The sequence below is a fragment of the Triturus cristatus genome, unplaced genomic scaffold (genome assembly GCF_964204655.1).
Source record: "Triturus cristatus unplaced genomic scaffold, aTriCri1.1 SCAFFOLD_262, whole genome shotgun sequence".
Taxonomy (NCBI): Eukaryota; Metazoa; Chordata; class Amphibia; order Caudata; family Salamandridae; genus Triturus; species Triturus cristatus.
The window spans coordinates 1-22419 of NW_028187334.1; the positions used below are offsets into that span (position 1 = coordinate 1).

Sequence of the window (22419 nt, forward strand, 5' to 3'; positions counted from 1 at the left end):
TTTTATGTCACGTCATTTTCAGATGCTTCATTCAAGAGATGTTTCCACTATAGAATGCAGTGCAAGGGCAAAAATACAAGTGATAGAGCGAGTGAGTGAGAAGGAGTATTGTGGAAGGAGAGAATGAAACAAAGACAGAGTGAGTGAATAGCAGGGAGGCATAGAAGAGGAGTCTAGTAGTGAAGGAGACCTGCTTTTCCCTGCTCTTGACCTCCCACCCATCCCCAAACAACCACAAACATACCTTCTGTGCAAAGTTGGTATGCAGAATTTCATGCCTCAGCAAGTGAGGGTGAGTCCCAGGCCAGGGGCTAAAGAGCAAAAGAGTGCCTGTGCTCAGACTTTCCCTGCTAGGGATAGTTTATCTGGAACAAGGCCTACTCTCTTGTATCCAGCAAGGATCTAGAAATCCTGCATGAATCTGCAAGGCACATTGGCAGCATAAATTTGCATAAACTGCCCCACCTATTGCCTTCCTACTTCCTGTGCTGTAGTTGTTTGTGTAGAGAGAGAGGTCACAGGCAAGGAAATGTTGTGAGTCGGATACAGGACCCTAAATAGCTGGTGAGAGGTATGTGGTGTTCTAAAAGCATGAAAACTGTATCCCTGTGAAATAAAGTGCTTTCGTATGTGTTCTTCTGTGTTTATTGTCCTGTGCATAAAGTTGCACCTTGTGTTTGAAGGTTTAAATTATTTCAGGCTTGCATGGAGGTAGACGTTTCTGAGTAACTTTTATTCATTTCTTAAAAGCCTATACTGTCAGGATGGCCGAGAGGTCTAAGGTGCTGTGTTTAGGCCACAGTCTCCTTTGGAGGCGTGGGTTCGAATCCCACTTCTGACATGTCTTTTGGAGATTTAATCTCCTTTATCAGGTTAACATCTGATGGAAGTTGCATCTGTTGGTCTTCACCTGGCACGTTATTCCGTTCTCCTCTTGTCAAGAGAGATGGGGTTTCTCATATATTTAGGTTCTATAACGTCTTGCTGACAAAGCGCAATCCTTACCAAATGAGCATAGGACCCATGTAAGAGGTCATCTGGAAGAGTCATGCTCTTGTATGCCCTGGCCAGACGGGCCCTGCAAATTTGGAAGAATGCCATGCATCTGGTAGACAACTGGACTCCAGCACACTTACAGCAATTTCCTTAGGGCTTTGATCAGGGGCTGCTTAAATTTGCATACTCCACCCTATGTTGTGACTTTGAGATCCCTTGTTGAAATTGCTTTAGCCAGCCAAGAGGTGGCTATTGTCTCAATTTCAAAGCAGCTTTGAGCCGTTCAAGTGGCTGGTGAATAGCACTTTCTCTTTGTTCGCCTCAAAGTTCTAAAGAGTTCTCCATAGGTCCTGCTCTGTACAGATTGTTCAAAGATCTGTTGGAAGTGCATATAATAGGATAAATAAATTGAGGGCATTCCTTTTCACTACCTCACCTGCATGGCTGTCTGGCCTCTGGAAGATGCTGGGAAAGCAAGTCAGGATGGCCGAGTGGTCTAAGGCGCTGCGTTCAGGTCGCAGTCTCCTCTGGAGGCGTGGGTTTAAATCCCACTTCTGACAGTCCTGTGTTTACTCTACTTTTTTTCTTGAGAAATATGATCATTTCCCTCGCAGTGGCTTATAGGATTGTCTTCTTGGAAGAGTGCAGTGAGTTTTTTTCTTGCTCTAGCCACTATTGGCCTAAGCTCTGTGCATTTTTTGGTTCCTAATATCTTTCTCACCCTTTAGATGAAAAAGCAGCATGGAGTCAGGATGGCCGAGTGGTCTAAGGCGCTGAGTTAAGGCCGCAGTCTCTCCTGGAGGCGTGGGATCAAATCCCACTTCTGACAAAACTTGAATTCCATTTTCTCTCTCAGTTCCTTTAGAATCTCAGCTAAAAATTGGCAATGTAAATAATATCTGAATAAGTACCAAACTTCAGTTTCAACTGCAAATGCATTTGCCCTATTCTATCTTTAACGTTAATGTAATATTCTTCTAGCACTCGTGGTGTTTTATATTTCTTTTGTGGGGTACTTTAAAAATCTTTTTTATGAAAGAAATGGGTTACATTAAGTCTTGTGATGTTTTAGGTTTCCAATAAGGAGGTTTTAAATTTTATGTCACGTCATTTTCAGATGCTTCATTCAAGAGATGTTTCCACTATAGAATGCAGTGCAAGGGCAAAAATACAAGTGATAGAGCGAGTGAGTGAGAAGGAGTATTGTGGAAGGAGAGAATGAAACAAAGACAGAGTGAGTGAATAGCAGGGAGGCATAGAAGAGGAGTCTAGTAGTGAAGGAGACCTGCTTTTCCCTGCTCTTGACCTCCCACCCATCCCCAAACAACCACAAACATACCTTCTGTGCAAAGTTGGTATGCAGAATTTCATGCCTCAGCAAGTGAGGGTGAGTCCCAGGCCAGGGGCTAAAGAGCAAAAGAGTGCCTGTGCTCAGACTTTCCCTGCTAGGGATAGTTTATCTGGAACAAGGCCTACTCTCTTGTATCCAGCAAGGATCTAGAAATCCTGCATGAATCTGCAAGGCACATTGGCAGCATAAATTTGCATAAACTGCCCCACCTATTGCCTTCCTACTTCCTGTGCTGTAGTTGTTTGTGTAGAGAGAGAGGTCGCAGGCAAGGAAATGTTGTGAGTCGGATACAGGACCTTAAATAGCTGGTGAGAGGTATGTGGTGTTCTAAAAGCATGAAAACTGTATACCTGTGAAATAAAGTGCTTTCGTATGTGTTCTTCTGTGTTTATTGTCCTGTGCATAAAGTTGCACCTTGTGTTTGAAGGTTTAAATTATTTCAGGCTTGCATGGAGGTAGACGTTTCTGAGTAACTTTTATTCATTTCTTAAAAGCCTATACTGTCAGGATGGCTGAGAGGTCTAAGGTGCTGTGTTTAGGCCACAGTCTCCTTTGGAGGTGTGGGTTCGAATCCCACTTCTGACATGCCTTTTGGAGATTTAATCTCCTTTATCAGGTTAACATCTGATGGAAGTTGCATCTGTTGGTCTTCACCTGGCACGTTATTCCGTTCTCCTCTTGTCAAAAGAGATGGGGTTTCTCATATATTTAGGTTCTATAACGTCTTGCTGACAAAGCGCAATCCTTACCAAATGAGCATAGGACCCATGTAAGAGGTCATCTGGAAGAGTCATGCTCTTGTATGCCCTGGCCAGACGGGCCCTGCAAATTTGGAAGAATGCCATGCATCTGGTAGACAACTGGACTCCAGCACACTTACAGCAATTTCCTTCGGGCTTTGATCAGGGGCTGCTTAAATTTGCATACTCCACCCTATGTTGTGACTTTGAGATCCCTTGTTGAAATTGCTTTAGCCAGCCAAGAGGTGGCTATTGTCTCAATTTCAAAGTAGCTTTGAGCCGTTCAAGTGGCTGGTGAATAGCACTTTCTCTTTGTTCGCCTCAAAGTTCTAAAGAGTTCTCCATAGGTCCTGCTCTGTACAGATTGTTCAAAGATCTGTTGGAAGTGCATATAATAGGATAAATAAATTGAGGGCATTCCTTTTCACTACCTCACCTGCATGGCTGTCTGGCCTCTGGAAGATGCTGGGAAAGCAAGTCAGGATGGCCGAGTGGTCTAAGGCGCTGCGTTCAGGTCGCAGTCTCCTCTGGAGGCGTGGGTTCAAATCCCACTTCTGACAGTCCTGTGTTTACTCTACTTTTTTTCTTGAGAAATATGATCATTTCCCTCGCAGTGGCTTATAGGATTGTCTTCTTGGAAGAGTGCAGTGAGTTTTTTTCTTGCTCTAGCCACTATTGGCCTAAGCTCTGTGCATTTTTTGGTTCCTAATATCTTTCTCACCCTTTAGATGAAAAAGCAGCATGGAGTCAGGATGGCCGAGTGGTCTAAGGCGCTGAGTTAAGGCCGCAGTCTCTCCTGGAGGCGTGGGATCAAATCCCACTTCTGACAAAACTTGAATTCCATTTTCTCTCTCAGTTCCTTTAGAATCTCAGCTAAAAATTGGCAATGTAAATAATATCTGAATAAGTACCAAACTTCAGTTTCAACTGCAAATGCATTTGCCCTATTCTATCTTTAACGTTAATGTAATATTCTTCTAGCACTCGTGGTGTTTTATATTTCTTTTGTGGGGTACTTTAAAAATCTTTTTTATGAAAGAAATGGGTTACATTAAGTCTTGTGATGTTTTAGGTTTCCAATAAGGAGGTTTTAAATTTTATGTCACGTCATTTTCAGATGCTTCATTCAAGAGATGTTTCCACTATAGAATGCAGTGCAAGGGCAAAAATACAAGTGATAGAGCGAGTGAGTGAGAAGGAGTATTGTGGAAGGAGAGAATGAAACAAAGACAGAGTGAGTGAATAGCAGGGAGGCATAGAAGAGGAGTCTAGTAGTGAAGGAGACCTGCTTTTCCCTGCTCTTGACCTCCCACCCATCCCCAAACAACCACAAACATACCTTCTGTGCAAAGTTGGTATGCAGAATTTCATGCCTCAGCAAGTGAGGGTGAGTCCCAGGCCAGGGGCTAAAGAGCAAAAGAGTGCCTGTGCTCAGACTTTCCCTGCTAGGGATAGTTTATCTGGAACAAGGCCTACTCTCTTGTATCCAGCAAGGATCTAGAAATCCTGCATGAATCTGCAAGGCACATTGGCAGCATAAATTTGCATAAACTGCCCCACCTATTGCCTTCCTACTTCCTGTGCTGTAGTTGTTTGTGTAGAGAGAGAGGTCGCAGGCAAGGAAATGTTGTGAGTCGGATACAGGACCCTAAATAGCTGGTGAGAGGTATGTGGTGTTCTAAAAGCATGAAAACTGTATACCTGTGAAATAAAGTGCTTTCGTATGTGTTCTTCTGTGTTTATTGTCCTGTGCATAAAGTTGCACCTTGTGTTTGAAGGTTTAAATTATTTCAGGCTTGCATGGAGGTAGACGTTTCTGAGTAACTTTTATTCATTTCTTAAAAGTCTATACTGTCAGGATGGCCGAGAGGTCTAAGGTGCTGTGTTTAGGCCACAGTCTCCTTTGGAGGCATGGGTTCGAATCCCACTTCTGGCATGCCTTTTGGAGATTTAATCTCCTTTATCAGGTTAACATCTGATGGAAGTTGCATCTGTTGGTCTTCACCTGGCACGTTATTCCGTTCTCCTCTTGTCAAGAGAGATGGGGTTTCTCATATATTTAGGTTCTATAACGTCTTGCTGACAAAGCGCAATCCTTACCAAATGAGCATAGGACCCATGTAAGAGGTCATCTGGAAGAGTCATGCTCTTGTATGCCCTGGCCAGACGGGCCCTGCAAATTTGGAAGAATGCCATGCATCTGGTAGACAACTGGACTCCAGCACACTTACAGCAATTTCCTTAGGGCTTTGATCAGAGGCTGCTTAAATTTGCATACTCCACCCTATGTTGTGACTTTGAGATCCTTTGTTGAAATTGCTTTAGCCAGCCAAGAGGTGGCTATTGTCTCAATTTCAAAGCAGCTTTGAGCCGTTCAAGTGGCTGGTGAATAGCACTTTCTCTTTGTTCGCCTCAAAGTTCTAAAGAGTTCTCCATAGGTCCTGCTCTGTACAGATTGTTCAAAGATCTGTTGGAAGTGCATGTAATAGGATAAGTAAATTGAGGGCATTCCTTTTCAGTACCTCACCTGCATGGCTGTTTGGCCTCTGGAAGATGCTGGGAAAGCAAGTCAGGATGGCCGAGTGGTCTAAGGCGCTGCGTTCAGGTCGCAGTCTCCTCTGGAGGCGTGGGTTCAAATCCCACTTCTGACAGTCCTGTGTTTACTCTACTTTTTTTCTTGAGAAATATGATCATTTCCCTCGCAGTGGCTTATAGGATTGTCTTCTTGGAAGAGTGCAGTGAGTTTTTTTCTTGCTCTAGCCACTATTGGCCTAAGCTCTGTGCATTTTTTGGTTCCTAATATCTTTCTCACCCTTTAGATAAAAAAGCAGCATGGGGTCAGGATGGCCGAGTGGTCTAAGGCGCTGCGTTAAGGCCACAGTCTCTCATGGAGGCGTGGGTTCGAATCCCGCTTCTGACAAAACTTGAATTCCATTTTCTCTCTCAGTTCCTTTAGAATCTCAGCTAAAAATTGGCAATGTAAATAATATCTGAATAAGTACCAAACTTCAGTTTCAACTGCAAATGCATTTGCCCTATTCTATCTTTAACGTTAATGTAATATTCTTCTAGCACTCGTGGTGTTTTATATTTCTTTTGTGGGGTACTTTAAAAATCTTTTTTATGAAAGAAATGGGTTACATTAAGTCTTGTGATGTTTTAGGTTTCCAATAAGGAGGTTTTAAATTTTATGTCACGTCATTTTCAGATGCTTCATTCAAGAGATGTTTCCACTACAGAATGCAGAGCAAGGGCAAAAATACAAGTGATAGAGCGAGTGAGTGAGAAGGAGTGTTGTGGAAGAAGAGAATGAAACAAAGACAGAGTGAGTGAATGGCAGGGATGCATAGAAGAGGAGTCTAGTAGTGAAGGAGACCTGCTTTTCCCTGCTCTTGACCTCCCACCCATACCCAAACAACCACAAACATACCTTCTGTGCAAAGTTGGTATGCAGAATTTCACGGCTCAGCAAGTGAGGGTGAGTCCCAGGCCAGGGGCTAAAGAGCAAAAGAGTGCCTGTGCTCAGACTTTCCCTGCTAGGGATAGTTTATCTGGAACAAGGCCTACTCTCTTGTATCCAGCAAGGATCTAGAAATCCTGCATGAATCTGCAAGGTACATTGGCAGCATAAATTTGCATAAACTGCCCCACCTATTGCCTTCCTACTTCCTGTGCTGTAGTTGTTTGTGTAGAGAGAGAGGTCGCAGGCAAGGAAATGTTGTGAGTCGGATACAGGACCCTAAATAGCTGGTGAGAGGTATGTGGTGTTCTAAAAGCATGAAAACTGTATACCTGTGAAATAAAGTGCTTTCGTATGTGTTCTTCTGTGTTTATTGTCCTGTGCATAAAGTTGCACCTTGTGTTTGAAGGTTTAAATTATTTCAGGCTTGCATGGAGGTAGACGTTTCTGAGTAACTTTTATTCATTTCTTAAAAGCCTATACTGTCAGGATGGCCGAGAGGTCTAAGGTGCTGTCTTTAGGCCACCGTCTCCTTTGGAGGCATGGGTTCGAATCCCACTTCTCACATGCCTTTTGGAGATTTAATCTCCTTTATCAGGTTAACATCTGATGGAAGTTGCATCTGTTGGTCTTCACCTGGCACGTTATTCCGTTCTCCTCTTGTCAAGAGAGATGGGGTTTCTCATATATTTAGGTTCTATAACGTCTTGCTGACAAAGCGCAATCCTCACCAAATGAGCATAGGACCCATGTAAGAGGTCATCTGGAAGAGTCATGCTCTTGTATGCCCTGGCCAGACGGGCCCTGCAAATTTGGAAGAATGCCATGCATCTGGTAGACAACTGGACTCCAGCACACTTACAGCAATTTCCTTAGGGCTTTGATCAGGGGCTGCTTAAATTTGCATACTCCACCCTATGTTGTGACTTTGAGATCCCTTGTTGAAATTGCTTTAGCCAGCCAAGAGGTGGCTATTGTCTCAATTTCAAAGCAGCTTTGAGCCGTTCAAGTGGCTGGTGAATAGCACTTTCTCTTTGTTCGCCTCAAAGTTCTAAAGAGTTCTCCATAGGTCCTGCTCTGTACAGATTGTTCAAAGATCTGTTGGAAGTGCATATAATAGGATAAATAAATTGAGGGCATTCCTTTTCAGTACCTCACCTGCGTGGCTGTCTGGCCTCTGGAAGATGCTGGGAAAGCAAGTCAGGATGGCCGAGTGGTCTAAGGCGCTTCGTTCAGGTCGCAATCTCCTCTGGAGGCGTGGGTTCAAATCCCACTTCTGACAGTCCTGTGTTTACTCTAATTATTTTCTTGAGAAATATGATCATTTCCCTCGCAGTGGCTTATAGGATTGTCTTCTTGGAAGAGTGCAGTGAGTTTTTTTCTTGCTCTAGCCACTATTGGCCTAAGCTCTGTGCATTTTTTGGTTCCTAATATCTTTCTCACCCTTTAGATGAAAAAGTAGCATGGGGTCAGGATGGCCGAGTGGTCTAAGGTGCTGCGTTTAGGCCGCAGTCTCTGCTGGAGGCATGGGTTTGAATCCCACTTCTGACAAAACTTGAATTCCATTTTCTCTCTCAGTTCCTTTAGAATCTCAGCTAAAAATTGGCAATGTAAATAATATCTGAATAAGTACCAAACTTCAGTTTCAACTGCAAATGCATTTGCCCTATTCTATCTTTAACGTTAATGTAATATTCTTCTAGCACTCGTGGTGTTTTATATTTCTTTTGTGGGGTACTTTAAAAATCTTTTTTATGAAAGAAATGGGTTACATTAAGTCTTGTGATGTTTTAGGTTTCCAATAAGGAGGTTTTAAATTTTATGTCACGTCATTTTCAGATGCTTCATTCAAGAGATGTTTCCACTATTGAATGCAGAGCAAGGGCAAAAATACAAGTGATAGAGCGAGTGAGTGAGAAGGAGTGTTGTGGAAGGAGAGAATGAAACAAAGACAGAGTGAGTGAATGGCAGGGAGGCATAGAAGAGGAGTCTAGTAGTGAAGAAGACCTGCTTTTCCCTGCTCTTGACCTCCCACCCATCCCCAAACAACCACAAACATACCTTCTGTGCAAAGTTGGCATGCAGAATTTCACTCCTCAGCAAGTGAGGGTGAGTCCCAGGCCAGGGGCTAAAGAGCAAAAGAGTGCCTGTGCTCAGACTTTCCCTGCTACGGATAGTTTATCTGGAACAAGGCCTACTCTCTTGTATCCAGCAAGGATCTAGAAATCCTGCATGAATCTGCAAGGCACATTGGCAGCATAAATTTGCATAAACTGCCCCACCTATTGCCTTCCTACTTCCTGTGCTGTAGTTGTTTGTGTAGAGAGAGAGGTCGCAGGCAAAGAAATGTTGTGAGTCGGATACAGGACCCTAAATAGCTGGTGAGAGGTATGTGGTGTTCTAAAAGCATGAAAACTGTATACCTGTGAAATAAAGTGCTTTCGTATGTGTTCTTCTGTGTTTATTGTCCTGTGCATAAAGTTGCACCTTGTGTTTGAAGGTTTAAATTATTTCAGGCTTGCATGGAGGTAGACGTTTCTGAGTAACTTTTATTCATTTCTTAAAAGCCTATACTGTCAGCATGGCCGAGAGGTCTAAGGTGCTGTGTTTAGGCCACAGTCTCCTTTGGAGGCGTGGGTTCGAATCCCACTTCTGACATGCCTTTTGGAGATTTAATCTCCTTTATCAGGTTAACATCTGATGGAAGTTGCATCTGTTGGTCTTCACCTGGCACGTTATTCCATTCTCCTCTTGTCAAGAGAGATGGGGTTTCTCATATATTTAGTTTCTATAACGTCTTGCTGACAAAGCGCAATCCTCACCAAATGAGCATAGGACCCATGTAAGAGGTCATCTGGAAGAGTCATGCTCTTGTATGCCCTGGCCAGACGGGCCCTGCAAATTTGGAAGAATGCCATGCATCTGGTAGACAACTGGACTCCAGCACACTTACAGCAATTTCCTTAGGGCTTTGATCAGGGGCTGCTTAAATTTGCATACTCCACCCTATGTTGTGACTTTGAGATCCCTTGTTGAAATTGCTTTAGCCAGCCAAGAGGTGGCTATTGTCTCAATTTCAAAGCAGCTTTGAGCCGTTCAAGTGGCTGGTGAATAGCACTTTCTCTTTGTTCGCCTCAAAGTTCTAAAGAGTTCTCCATAGGTCCTGCTCTGTACAGATTGTTCAAAGATCTGTTGGAAGTGCATATAATAGGATAAATAAATTGAGGGCATTCCTTTTCACTACCTCACCTGCATGGCTGTCTGGCCTCTGGAAGATGCTGGGAAAGCAAGTCAGGATGGCCGAGTGGTCTAAGGCGCTGCGTTCAGGTCGCAGTCTCCTCTGGAGGCGTGGGTTCAAATCCCACTTCTGACAGTCCTGTCTTTACTCTACTTTTTTTCTTGAGAAATATGATCATTTCCCTCGCAGTGGCTTATAGGATTGTCTTCTTGGAAGAGTGCAGTGAGTTTTTTTCTTGCTCTAGCCACTATTGGCCTAAGCTCTGTGCATTTTTTGGTTCCTAATATCTTTCTCACCCTTTAGATGAAAAAGCAGCATGGAGTCAGGATGGCCGAGTGGTCTAAGGCGCTGAGTTAAGGCCGCAGTCTCTCCTGGAGGCGTGGGATCAAATCCCACTTCTGACAAAACTTGAATTCCATTTTCTCTCTCAGTTCCTTTAGAATCTCAGCTAAAAATTGGCAATGTAAATAATATCTGAATAAGTACCAAACTTCAGTTTCAACTGCAAATGCATTTGCCCTATTCTATCTTTAACGTTAATGTAATATTCTTCTAGCACTCGTGGTGTTTTATATTTCTTTTGTGGGGTACTTTAAAAATCTTTTTTATGAAAGAAATGGGTTACATTAAGTCTTGTGATGTTTTAGGTTTCCAATAAGGAGGTTTTAAATTTTATGTCACGTCATTTTCAGATGCTTCATTCAAGAGATGTTTCCACTATAGAATGCAGTGCAAGGGCAAAAATACAAGTGATAGAGCGAGTGAGTGAGAAGGAGTATTGTGGAAGGAGAGAATGAAACAAAGACAGAGTGAGTGAATAGCAGGGAGACATAGAAGAGGAGTCTAGTAGTGAAGGAGACCTGCTTTTCCCTGCTCTTGACCTCCCACCCATCCCCAAACAACCACAAACAAACCTTCTGTGCAAAGTTGGTATGCAGAATTTCATGCCTCAGCAAGTGAGGGTGAGTCCCAGGCCAGGGGCTAAAGAGCAAAAGAGTGCCTGTGCTCAGACTTTCCCTGCTACGGATAGTTTATCTGGAACAAGGCCTACTCTCTTGTATCCAGCAAGGATCTAGAAATCCTGCATGAATCTGCAAGGCACATTGGCAGCATAAATTTGCATAAACTGCCCCACCTATTGCCTTCCTACTTCCTGTGCTGTAGTTGTTTGTGTAGAGAGAGAGGTCGCAAGCAAGGAAATGTTGTGAGTCGGATACAGGACCTTAAATAGCTGGTGAGAGGTATGTGGTGTTCTAAAAGCATGAAAACTGTATACCTGTGAAATAAAGTGCTTTCGTATGTGTTCTTCTGTGTTTATTGTCCTGTGCATAAAGTTGCACCTTGTGTTTGAAGGTTTAAATTATTTCAGGCTTGCATGGAGGTAGACGTTTCTGAGTAACTTTTATTCATTTCTTAAAAGCCTATACTGTCAGGATGGCCGAGAGGTCTAAGGTGCTGTGTTTAGGCCACAGTCTCCTTTGGAGGCGTGGGTTCGAATCCCACTTCTGACATGCCTTTTGGAGATTTAATCTCCTTTATCAGGTTAACATCTGATGGAAGTTGCATCTGTTGGTCTTCACCTGGCACGTTATTCCGTTCTCCTCTTGTCAAGAGAGATGGGGTTTCTCATATATTTAGGTTCTATAACGTCTTGCTGACAAAGCGCAATCCTTACCAAATGAGCATAGGACCCATGTAAGAGGTCATCTGGAAGAGTCATGCTCTTGTATGCCCTGGCCAGACGGGCCCTGCAAATTTGGAAGAATGCCATGCATCTGGTAGACAACTGGACTCCAGCACACTTACAGCAATTTCCTTAGGGCTTTGATCAGGGGCTGCTTAAATTTGCATACTCCACCCTATGTTGTGACTTTGAGATCCCTTGTTGAAATTGCTTTAGCCAGCCAAGAGGTGGCTATTGTCTCAATTTCAAAGCAGCTTTGAGCCGTTCAAGTGGCTGGTGAATAGCACTTTCTCTTTGTTCGCCTCAAAGTTCTAAAGAGTTCTCCATAGGTCCTGCTCTGTACAGATTGTTCAAAGATCTGTTGGAAGTGCATATAATAGGATAAATAAATTGAGGGCATTCCTTTTCACTACCTCACCTGCATGGCTGTCTGGCCTCTGGAAGATGCTGGGAAAGCAAGTCAGGATGGCCGAGTGGTCTAAGGCGCTGCGTTCAGGTCGCAGTCTCCTCTGGAGGCGAGGGTTCAAATCCCACTTCTGACAGTCCTGTGTTTACTCTACTTTTTTTCTTGAGAAATATGATCATTTCCCTCGCAGTGGCTTATAGGATTGTCTTCTTGGAAGAGTGCAGTGAGTTTTTTTCTTGCTCTAGCCACTATTGGCCTAAGCTCTGTGCATTTTTTGGTTCCTAATATATTTCTCACCCTTTAGATGAAAAAGCAGCATGGGGTCAGGATGGCCGAGTGGTCTAAGGCGCTGCGTTAAGGCCGCAGTCTCTCCTGGAGGCGTGGGTTCGAATCCCACTTCTGACAAAACTTGAATTCCATTTTCTCTCTCAGTTCCTTTAGAATCTCAGCTAAAAATTGGCAATGTAAATAATATCTGAATAAGTACCCAACTTCAGTTTCAACTGCATATGCATTTGCCCTATTCTATCTTTAACGTTAATGTAATATTCTTCTAGCACTCGTGGTGTTTTATATTTCTTTTGTGGGGTACTTTAAAAATCTTTTTTATGAAAGAAATGGGTTACATTAAGTCTTGTGATGTTTTAGGTTTCCAATAAGGAGGTTTTAAATTTTATGTCACGTCATTTTCAGATGCTTCATTCAAGAGATGTTTCCACTATAGCAGCGTTTCCCAAACTGTGGTCCGCGGACCCCCAGGGGTCCGTGACACATTCCCAGGGGGTCCGCGAACTGGAGTGCCTTCGAGTCAGCTATTTTTAAATATTTAGAAGCATTGAAGCGCATACAAGCACTGTGAATGACAGCGCAGGGGCGGCGGGACCAAAAAAAAGCGGGCCAATCACCATTTCAGCTTAGGCCGGGGAAGCTGAATGGTGATTGGCTTATTTTTTTATAGACGCGCACGCTCCCACGGCAGTGCGTCTTCCCTCGCGTCTGCAGCCAGCCCAGGAGCATTTTGCCGCCCAATGCCCTGTCTCCGCTTCGCCTCGCTAAATACCTGCACCTGCATTCCGGCACCACTACTACAGCACGTGAGTGTTTATCTATTTATAGTTAAGTTAAAAATGTTTACATTTAATCCTGTTGGGCAAAGGCCAGGGGAATTAGGACGCCGTGTGTAGGCCGGGTGTACCAGTCGCGCAACACCGATTGTACTCCCGTTGTGTGTGTCGGCCCTCAGCCTGGAATGAGACTTCACCCGAGCACTTCAGAGGTATGTAAAAGCCCATTTGTACGTTATTGAGGCCTTACTGTTTCACCCCTTCTAAGACCCCGCGCAGCTGCGGGGCTCTTAGAAGGGGTGAAACAGTAAGGCCTCAATAACGTACTAATGGGCTTTTAAATACCTCTGAAGTGCTCGGGTGAAGTCTCATTCCGGGCTGAGGGCCGACACACACAACGGGAGTACAATGGGTGTTACGCGACATTTATGTGAGGCCTAGTAATTGCTGGCGGAAAGAAACGCTGCAGCAGGTGCTTCTAATGTCTAAAAAGCATAAAAAACTTTCAAAAACGGACCCAGGAAGCCAGCGGCCGGTGGGCTTTAGGGCGGTGCGACCGGTGCCACCGCACCGGCCGCTGGCTTCCTGGGTCCGTGTTTGAAAGTTTATTATGCTTTTTAGATTAGAAGCACCTGCTGCAGCGTTTATTTCCGCCGGCAATTACCAGGCCTCACATAAATGTCAAGAAAACTCCTGTGATTAATTATCTTCCTGGAGAGAGATGAGCATTTTGTATAGTTGAGGTTTTGTCTTCTGTGAAGTTAGTGCAGACGAGGGTTAATATGCCTGCTGCAAAGAACGTGTGCCAAGTAGATTACAGAGTGGGTATGATAAACAGATCAAATATTACTCCTTTCAAAAGAGACATCCTTTTGTTACTTGCAATTTATAACTTAAATTCCTAACATAGAATAGTGAGCTTTTAACTTTCACCCTGCACTGCATACACACTGCAAAGTATACAATATTAGAACATTGATTAATGTTGCAAAAAGGGTTAATTTGGCTAGAAATCGATTCTTATTATTAAAGAAAACTCCCAACTATGCTGTTTATTTTTCGACTCTGAGTTTGTGCTTCTCCACACCAAGCACTATTAAACTATACTGCCTACCAGTATGGATGACATGTGACTCCTACACTTTCAGTCCTTTGGCTCTTATGTAATATTTCCTATACACTGATTTACACACGTATGATTGATTGTCTCTGTGTAATGTGTGTGTGATGGAAAGTGCTCGGACACCCGGGCCTACACTCGTATTAATTCAATGCATCTGAGAGTGTGTGGTTATGGAGACTTGGTCACTGTTAAAGGGTGCTGGTGAGAGAATCCGTGGTGGAGGTGGTCATTGGGGGGCGTCAACAAACATTGTCGCACAGGGCGCTACCAGCACTAAAGCCGGCCCTGTGCAGCTCCACTCTGCCGTTTGCTTAAACTAGATTCAGCTACCCCCCCGCCCCCCCGAAATCAGCCCCACTCTGCCTATGTCGTGTGTGTCAGCCCTCAGCCCGGGATGAGACCGCAGCCGAGCACTTCACAGGTCTTTAAAAGACCATTTGCACGTTAATGAGGCCTTACTGTTGTTTCACCCCTTCTAAGAGCCCCTGCAGCTCCACTCTGACTTTTGCTTAAACTAGATTCAGCCACCCCCAAATCAGCTCCACTCTGCCTATGTCGTGTGTGTGTCAGCCTGGGATGCGACCGCACCTGAGCACTTGACAGGTCTTTAAAAGACTATTTGCACGTTAATGAGGCCTTACTGTTGTTTCACCCCTTCTAATAGACCCTGCAGCTCCAATCTGCCTTTTGCTTAACATTCAGCCCCCCCCGAAATTTTTTCTTAGCCCCCTGCCCCCCACGAAATTTGGCTCCAGTTGCGCCTCTGGTACTTACTAAATACATTACAATTTGGCTGGAATTGTCCCACCTCTGGGTAAGCCCTGTTTGCGCAGTGATTGGGTGGTATTCACTGAGTATGTAATTACCAGGTATGTTAAATATTGCACCCTTCTTAAAATTTAGGACGGTCAAACCTGCCGTAAACTTACAGGGGAAAAGTGTGCTATTTATAGTACCAAAGTACCACAGTCTGCATGTTAGCCTCCAAAAACTCAAAACAGATGCTATTTATCGTGCCCCATTTTTCTTGCTTGATTTAAATTTCGTCTCAGATTGAGGATAGTAACAAATAAGGTTTTATTCAGGACAGATTTGGAAAAAAGGCCTCTCAGACGTTCCTGCAGGTCAAGCTGCTGGCGGATTCTGCCCTCTCTCATTAGATCTGTTTGAGAGGGTTCTGTTTCTAGCTTATGATCACTCAGTCTGGGTTTGGTGACCATTTGCGTATGCCTGGTAACTTGTACCTATTTGCACTTTATGACTTGTCTGCTTGCTCCTCAGTCAGTGCAATGTGTACAGACTGCTATTGTGCTGCTGCTCTCAAAGTCTGTTTACTTTAATGTTGGCATATTCATGCACTCCTTTTGTAGAATGTTGAGTGATATTATCATGATCTGAATATTTCAAACACAGTAAATCTGCAGGCGCAGGGCAGCTCAGTGTTTTAGTGTTACAAGTGAAATGACTAACTGCTAGCATGAAAATGTAATATGCATTTGGTTAAAACGCTATTCTGGATGGAAAAGTAAAACGCGACAGAAAAAAGTTGGGAATTAATGTGGTCTGATAAATGAATTGTTTCTTATGCTTTGAAGCAGTTAACTTAGCCTGTCTTGTTGCTCAAATTGGTGTATTTTCTGGTATTTATGTTTCCCTCATCTTCATTGCTTTATTTTGCTTGTGAGCAAGTGTCACTCATAGTCACTGAAATGTCACTCATAATTACACTGTATTTATGACAATATCACACACCGCAATCTGAAACCTTGGCAGCTATGATTTAGCAGCAGCCTTTCTATAATTCTTCTCGTGTGTGACGAGTGATCAGCTTGTGTGCTAGTAGCAGTGGCATTATGGTTTATTCCCGCCGTCAGGGTTGGTTTCATGAAAAGTGTGGCTGCAAGTGTAGTCCACTCCAAATTATTGCATTGATTTTAAAATGGTTTATTTTAAAATGGTTTCTGCATGGCACATTATGCAATCAATGCATGTAATGATGTTGATAATCCTCATTCTGTACCTTAAAAATAAGAACAGAAATCGCTTGCAAAATGTAGAATCTGACCTAAGGATTCAACTTTCCGAAATAAAACCAAACATTGAAAAGTTAGTCGCCGAGATGCAGCACCATCCTTCCCATTAAAATGTTTTAATTTTTGCATATTTTTCAAGATAAAATAATAAAAGCTCTAGTAATGCAAGTATTTGTTTGGTGTGTACTCGTTTGTGTATTTTTTGCGAGTTATTGTTTTAATTTTTTGAAATTTAAATTGTAAAAATTGCTTGGGGGTCCCCGGACTCCAGTAGTGATTCAGTGGGGGTCCTCAGGAGTCAAGAGTTTGGGAACCACTGCACTATAGAATGCAGAGCAAGGGCAAAAATACAAGTGATAGAGCGAGTGAGTGAGAAGGAGTGTTGTGGAAGGAGAGAATGAAACAAAGACAGAGTGAGTGAATGGCAGGGAGACATAGAAGAGGAGTCTAGTAGTGAAGGAGACCTGCTTTTCCCTGCTCTTGACCTCCCACCCATCCCCAAACAACCACAAACATACCTTCTGTGCAAAGTTGGTATGCATAATTTCACGCCTCAGCAAGTGAGGGTGAGTCCCAGGCCAGGGGCTAAAGAGCAAAAGAGTGCCTGTGCTCAGACTTTCCCTGCTAGGGATAGTTTATCTGGAACAAGTCCTACTCTCTTGTATCCAGCAAGGATCTAGAAATCCTGCATGAATCTGCAAGGCACATTGGCAGCATAAATTTGCATAAACTGCCCCTCCTATTGCCTTCCTACTTCCTGTGCTGTAGTTGTTTGTGTAGAGAGAGAGGTCGCAGGCAAGGAAATGTTGTGAGTCGGATACAGGACCCTAAATAGCTGGTGAGAGGTATGTGGTGTTCTAAAAGCATGAAAACTGTATACCTGTGAAATAAAGTGCTTTCGTATGTGTTCTTCTGTGTTTATTGTCCTGTGCATAAAGTTGCACCTTGTGTTTGAAGGTTTAAATTATTTCAGGCTTGCATGGAGGTAGACGTTTCTGAGTAACTTTTATTCATTTCTTAAAAGCCTATACTGTCAGGATGGCCGAGAGGTCTAAGGCGCTGTGTTTAGGCCACAGTCTCCTTTGGAGGCGTGGGTTCGAATCCCACTTCTGACATGCCTTTTGGAGATTTAATCTCCTTTATCAGGTTAACATCTGATGGAAGTTGCATCTGTTGGTCTTCACCTGGCACGTTATTCCGTTCTCCTCTTGTCAAGAGAGATGGGGTTTCTCATATATTTAGTTTCTATAACGTCTTGCTGACAAAGCGCAATCCTCACCAAATGAGCATAGGACCCATGTAAGAGGTCATCTGGAAGAGACATGCTCTTGTATGCCCTGGCCAGACGGGCCCTGCAAATTTGGAAGAATGCCATGCATCTGGTAGACAACTGGACTCCAGCACACTTACAGCAATTTCCTTAGGGCTTTGATCAGGGGCTGCTTAAATTTGCATACTCCACCCTATGTTGTGACTTTGAGATCCCTTGTTGAAATTGCTTTAGCCAGCCAAGAGGTGGCTATTGTCTCAATTTCAAAGCAGCTTTGAGCCGTTCAAGTGGCTGGTGAATAGCACTTTCTCTTTGTTCGCCTCAAAGTTCTAAAGAGTTCTCCATAGGTCCTGCTCTGTACAGATTGTTCAAAGATCTGTTGGAAGTGCATATAATAGGATAAATAAATTGAGGGCATTCCTTTTCAGTACCTCACCTGCGTGGCTGTCTGGCCTCTGGAAGATGCTGGGAAAGCAAGTCAGGATGGCCGAGTGGTCTAAGGCGCTGCGTTCAGGTCGCAATCTCCTCTGGAGGCATGGGTTCAAATCCCACTTCTGACAGTCCTGTGTTTACTCTAATTATTTTCTTGAGAAATATGATCATTTCCCTCGCAGTGGCTTATAGGATTGTCTTCTTGGAAGAGTGCAGTGAGTTTTTTTCTTGCTCTAGCCACTATTGGCCTAAGCTCTGTGCATTTTTTGGTTCCTAATATCTTTCTCACCCTTTAGATAAAAAAGCAGCATGGGGTCAGGATGGCCGAGTGGTCTAAGGCGCTGTGTTAAGGCCGCAGTCTCTCCTGGAGGCGTGGGTTCAAATCCCGTTTCTGACAAAACTTGATTTCCATTTTCACTCTCAGTTCCTTTAGAATCTCAGCTAAAAATTGGCAATGTAAATAATATCTGAATAAGTACCAAACTTCAGTTTCAACTGCAAATGCATTTGCCCTATTCTATCTTTAACGTTAATGTAATATTCTTCTAGCACTCGTGGTGTTTTATATTTCTTTTGTGGGGTACTTTAAAAATCTTTTTTATGAAAGAAATGGGTTACATTAAGTCTTGTGATGTTTTAGGTTTCCAATAAGGAGGTTTTAAATTTTATGTCACGTCATTTTCAGATGCTTCATTCAAGAGATGTTTCCACTATAGAATGCAGAGCAAGGGCAAAAATACAAGTGATAGAGCGAGTGAGTGAGAAGGAGTATTGTGGAAGGAGAGAATGAAACAAAGACAGAGTGAGTGAATAGCAGGGAGGCATAGAAGAGGAGTCTAGTAGTGAAGGAGACCTGCTTTTCCCTGCTCTTGACCTCCCACCCATCCCCAAACAACCACAAACATACCTTCTGTGCAAAGTTGGTATGCAGAATTTCACGCCTCAGCAAGTGAGGGTGAGTCCCAGGCCACGGGCTAAAGAGCAAAAGAGTGCCTGTGCTCAGACTTTCCCTGCTAGGGATAGTTTATCTGGAACAAGGCCTACTCTCTTGTATCCAGCAAGGATCTAGAAATCCTGCATGAATCTGCAAGGCACATTGGCAGCATAAATTTGCATAAACTGCCCCACCTATTGCCTTCCTACTTCCTGTGCTGTAGTTGTTTGTGTAGAGAGAGAGGTCGCAGGCAAGGAAATGTTGTGAGTCGGATACAGGACCCTAAATAGCTGGTGAGAGGTATGTGGTGTTCTAAAAGCATGAAAACTGTATACCTGTGAAATAAAGTGCTTTCGTATGTGTTCTTCTGTGTTTATTGTCCTGTGCATAAAGTTGCACCTTGTGTTTGAAGGTTTAAATTATTTCAGGCTTGCATGGAGGTAGACGTTTCTGAGTAACTTTTATTCATTTCTTAAAAGCCTATACTGTCAGGATGGCCGAGAGGTCTAAGGTGCTGTGTTTAGGCCACAGTCTCCTTTGGAGGCATGGGTTTGAATCCCACTTCTGGCATGCCTTTTGGAGATTTAATCTCCTTTATCAGGTTAACATCTGATGGAAGTTGCATCTGTTGGTCTTCACCTGGCACGTTATTCCGTTCTCCTCTTGTCAAGAGAGATGGGGTTTCTCATATATTTAGGTTCTATAACGTCTTGCTGACAAAGCGCAATCCTTACCAAATGAGCATAGGACCCATGTAAGAGGTCATCTGGAAGAGTCATGCTCTTGTATGCCCTGGCCAGACGGGCCCTGCAAATTTGGAAGAATGACATGCATCTGGTAGACAACTGGACTCCAGCACACTTACAGCAATTTCTTTAGGGCTTTGATCAGGGGCTGCTTAAATTTGCATACTCCACCCTATGTTGTGACTTTGAGATCCCTTGTTGAAATTGCTTTAGCCAGCCAAGAGGTGGCTATTGTCTCAATTTCAAAGCAGCTTTGAGCCGTTCAAGTGGCTGGTGAATAGCACTTTCTCTGTGTTCGCCTCAAAGTTCTAAAGAGTTCTCCATAGGTCCTGCTCTGTACAGATTGTTCAAAGATCTGTTGGAAGTGCATAAAATAGGATAAATAAATTGAGGGCATTCCTTTTCAGTACCTCACCTGCATGGCTGTGTGGCCTCTGGAAGAAGCTGGGAAAGCAAGTCAGGATGGCCGAGTGGTCTAAGGCGCTGCGTTCAGGTCGCAGTCTCCTCTGGAGATGTGGGTTCAAATCCCACTTCTGACAGTCCTGTGTTTACTCTACATTTTTTCTTGAGAAATATGATCATTTCCCTCGCAGTGGCTTATAGGATTGTCTTCTTGGAAGAGTGCAGTGAGTTTTTTTCTTGCTCTAGCCACTATTGGCCTAAGCTCTGTGAATTTTTTGGTTCCTAATATATTTCTCACCCTTTAGATGAAAAAGCAGCATGGGGTCAGGATGGCCGAGTGGTCTAAGGCGCTGTGTGAGGCCGCAGTCTCTCCTGGAGGCGTGGGTTCAAATCCCACTTCTGACAAAACTTGAATTCCATTTTCTCTCTCAGTTCCTTTAGAATCTCAGCTAAAAATTGGCAATGTAAATAATATCTGAATAAGTACCAAACTTCAGTTTCAACTGCAAATGCATTTGCCCTATTCTATCTTTAACGTTAATGTAATATTCTTCTAGCACTCGTGGTGTTTTATATTTCTTTTGTGGGGTACTTTAAAAATCTTTTTTATGAAAGAAATGGGTTACATTAAGTCTTGTGATGTTTTAGGTTTCCATTAAGGAGGTTTTAAATTTTATGTCACGTCATTTTCAGATGCTTCATTCAAGAGATGTTTCCACTATAGAATGCAGAGCAAGGGCAAAAATACAAGTGATAGAGCGAGTGAGTGAGAAGGAGTGTTGTGGAAGGAGAGAATGAAACAAAGACAGAGTGAGTGAATGGCAGGGAGGCATAGAAGAGGAGTCTAGTAGTGAAGGAGACCTGCTTTTCCCTGCTCTTGACCTCCCACCCATCCCCAAACAACCACAAACATACCTTCTGTGCAAAGTTGGTATGCAGAATTTCACGCCTCAGCAAGTGAGGGTGAGTCCCAGGCCAGGGGCTAAAGAGCAAAAGAGTGCCTGTGCTCAGACTTTCCCTGCTAGGGATAGTTTATCTGGAACAAGGCCTACTCTCTTGTATCCAGCAAGGATCTAGAAATCCTGCATGAATCTGCAAGGCACAATGGCAGCATAAATTTGCATAAACTGCCCCACCTATTGCCTTCCTACTTCCTGTGCTGTAGTTGTTTGTGTAGAGAGAGAGGTCGCAGGCAAGGAAATGTTGTGAGTCGGATACAGGACCCTAAATAGCTGGTGAGAGGTATGTGGTGTTCTAAAAGCATGAAAACTGTATACCTGTGAAATAAAGTGCTTTCGTATGTGTTCTTCTGTGTTTATTGTCCTGTGCATAAAGTTGCACCTTGTGTTTGAAGGTTTAAATTATTTCAGGCTTGCATGGAGGTAGACGTTTCTGAGTAACTTTTATTCATTTCTTAAAAGCCTATACTGTCAGGATGGCCGAGAGGTCTAAGGTGCTGTGTTTAGGCCACAGTCTCCTTTGAAGGCGTGGGTTCGAATCCCACTTCTGACATGCCTTTTGGAGATTTAATCTCCTTTATCAGGTTAACATCTGATGGAAGTTGCATCTGTTGGTCTTCACCTGGCACGTTATTCCGTTCTCCTCTTGTCAAGAGAGATGGGGTTTCTCATATATTTAGGTTCTATAACGTCTTGCTGACAAAGCGCAATCCTTACCAAATGAGCACAGGACCCATGTAAGAGGTCATCTGGAAGAGTCATGCTCTTGTATGCCCTGGCCAGACGGGCCCTGCAAATTTGGAAGAATGCCATGTATCTGGTAGACAACTGGACTCCAGCACACTTACAGCAATTTCCTTAGGGCTTTGATCAGGGGCTGCTTAAATTTGCATACTCCACCCTATGTTGTGACTTTGAGATCCCTTGTTGAAATTGCTTTAGCCAGCCAAGAGGTGGCTATTGTCTCAATTTCAAAGCAGCTTTGAGCCGTTCAAGTGGCTGGTGAATAGCACTTTCTCTTTGTTCGCCTCAAAGTTCTAAAGAGTTCTCCATAGGTCCTGCTCTGTACAGATTGTTCAAAGATCTGTTGGAAGTGCATATAATAGGATAATTAAATTGAGGGCATTCCTTTTCAGTACCTCACTTGCATGGCTGTCTGGCCTCTGGAAGATGCTGGGAGAGCAAGTCAGGATGACCGAGTGGTCTAAGGCGCTGCGTTCAGGTCGCAGTCTCCTCTGGAGGCGTGGGTTCGAATCCCACTTCTGACAGTCCTGTGTTTACTCTAATTTTTTTCTTGAGAAATATGATCATTTCCCTAGCAGTGGCTTATAGCAGCGTTTCCCAAACTGTGGTCCGCGGACCCCCAGGGGTCCGTGACATATTCCCAGGGGGTCCGCGAACTGGAGTGCCTTCGAGTCAGCTATTTTTAAATATTTAGAAGCATTGAAGCGCATACAAGCACTGTGAATGACAGCGCAGGGGCGGCGGGACCAAAAAAAAGCGGGCCAATCACCATTTCAGCTTAGGCCGGGGAAGCTGAATGGTGATTGGCTTATTTTTTTATAGACGCGCACGCTCCCA

At 43.7% G+C, this 22419-nt stretch overlaps 9 non-coding genes across 9 annotated transcripts; all 9 read left to right on the forward strand.

Annotated features, from left to right (window-relative positions):
* Positions 1-758: 758 nt before the first annotated feature.
* On the forward strand, positions 759-841 carry TRNAL-UAG (transfer RNA leucine (anticodon UAG)). The gene has a single exon. It is a non-coding gene; the product is annotated as a tRNA-Leu (tRNA).
* A 632-nt stretch (positions 842-1473) lies between these two features.
* Positions 1474-1556, forward strand: TRNAL-CAG (transfer RNA leucine (anticodon CAG)). The gene has a single exon. It is a non-coding gene; the product is annotated as a tRNA-Leu (tRNA).
* A 2008-nt stretch (positions 1557-3564) lies between these two features.
* TRNAL-CAG (transfer RNA leucine (anticodon CAG)) lies at positions 3565-3647 on the forward strand. Its single transcript has one exon. It is a non-coding gene; the product is annotated as a tRNA-Leu (tRNA).
* A 2008-nt stretch (positions 3648-5655) lies between these two features.
* TRNAL-CAG (transfer RNA leucine (anticodon CAG)) lies at positions 5656-5738 on the forward strand. Its single transcript has one exon. It is a non-coding gene; the product is annotated as a tRNA-Leu (tRNA).
* Positions 5739-9837: 4099 nt separating this feature from the next.
* On the forward strand, positions 9838-9920 carry TRNAL-CAG (transfer RNA leucine (anticodon CAG)). The gene has a single exon. It is a non-coding gene; the product is annotated as a tRNA-Leu (tRNA).
* A 1293-nt stretch (positions 9921-11213) lies between these two features.
* On the forward strand, positions 11214-11296 carry TRNAL-UAG (transfer RNA leucine (anticodon UAG)). Its single transcript has one exon. It is a non-coding gene; the product is annotated as a tRNA-Leu (tRNA).
* Positions 11297-12197: 901 nt separating this feature from the next.
* TRNAL-AAG (transfer RNA leucine (anticodon AAG)) lies at positions 12198-12280 on the forward strand. Its single transcript has one exon. It is a non-coding gene; the product is annotated as a tRNA-Leu (tRNA).
* A 4847-nt stretch (positions 12281-17127) lies between these two features.
* On the forward strand, positions 17128-17210 carry TRNAL-UAG (transfer RNA leucine (anticodon UAG)). The gene has a single exon. It is a non-coding gene; the product is annotated as a tRNA-Leu (tRNA).
* A 2723-nt stretch (positions 17211-19933) lies between these two features.
* On the forward strand, positions 19934-20016 carry TRNAL-CAG (transfer RNA leucine (anticodon CAG)). Its single transcript has one exon. It is a non-coding gene; the product is annotated as a tRNA-Leu (tRNA).
* Positions 20017-22419: the final 2403 nt, after the last annotated feature.